The following is a 1,142-nucleotide window of genomic DNA, read 5'->3' as shown; positions in this document are numbered from 1 at the left end:
TTAGTATGTGTGTAATTTTTTTTTTTTTTTTGGGGGGGGGGGGGGCAGACTCCAGACAAGACTATGAGGTGAAGAGACATGGAGTTAGTCTACCACTAAAAGAAAAATACAACAAAGATCTTATTTATTTTGATTTCACAATAACTTATAGAGATGAAAAAAAACACCCGCAACGTGATCCATGTGGGTCCTTAATTTAACAAGTAAAGAGACATTTTTTTTCCCTCAAAACACCTACCGCATAAACCAAATCCAAGTAATTCTTCAATGGCAAGGCAGAAAGCTTTAAAACAGTGTTAACATTTTTTGAACCAGAATTAGTCTATAACACAGTAGCTGTGGGTAGCTATCTAGCATCATAACACCAGTTTAAGGGACTGCAGCGGTCCTTGTGCAGTCCTTGCTTCCTCCACCCCCAGCAATATATTATAATATAGAGCTGCATTAAATACTGTTTCTATCACTTTTGGATCATCTAATGTAGTGGTTCTCAACCTGTGTAACTTCAGGACCCACATTTGCCCTTGGTCATTAAGTCACGTCCCACATCGCACCGCCCTGGAATGCACGGCCTTGCGGTGGCATCTCTACAGGGCATGCAAGGGAGCTGTAAGCATTACATGTGTGGATCGAGCTCCCTCACGGCCATACCTCCAGACCACCCCACCTCAAGCTGACACTCGGCGCCGTGCAGCCTATTTTGAAGGGTTGCTCGCTGCAAGAACTGACAGTGCTGTGCTAAGGGGGAGGCTGAGTAGCCTCTCACCTAGCACAGCTGAAGGCTCATGGTAACCCACTTTTGGGTCGGGACCCACCAGTTGAGAACCACAGATCTAATGGTATCCCTCCATAGTGAGTCCTGTGCTACAAAAATAACTGATTTAATGTTTAAAAATAAAACTAAACCAAGAACAGATATGTCTTCTTTCTTGTAAGTATACAATATAGGGAAAAGGAAGAGTACCATGAGATGACAGACAATAGGGTTATCACTTCATTTCTGTAGCTACTCCCTGAGACAACTATACTTTCCCCTATTGAAGGGAAAGCAGATGATTTTGACTCGAGTAGTATTGTTGACAGTCTGATAAGCTGATGCCAGCTCTGGGCTCTTCCTTCCTTCCACCCCATATATATATATA

The 1,142-nt window shown here is 42.9% G+C and overlaps 1 pseudogene; it reads right to left on the bottom strand.

Moving 5' to 3' along the window:
- The window catches only part of LOC108794615, a 39,015-nt pseudogene that overhangs the window by 36,721 nt on the left and 1,152 nt on the right, over positions 1-1,142 (bottom strand).

Source organism: Nanorana parkeri, unplaced genomic scaffold (assembly GCF_000935625.1).
Source record: "Nanorana parkeri isolate BGI_ZX_2015 unplaced genomic scaffold, ASM93562v1 scaffold874, whole genome shotgun sequence".
Lineage (NCBI taxonomy): Eukaryota > Metazoa > Chordata > Amphibia > Anura > Dicroglossidae > Nanorana > Nanorana parkeri.
Note: the sequence above shows the minus strand (reverse complement) of the source record. Positions and strands in the feature narration are given on the sequence as shown.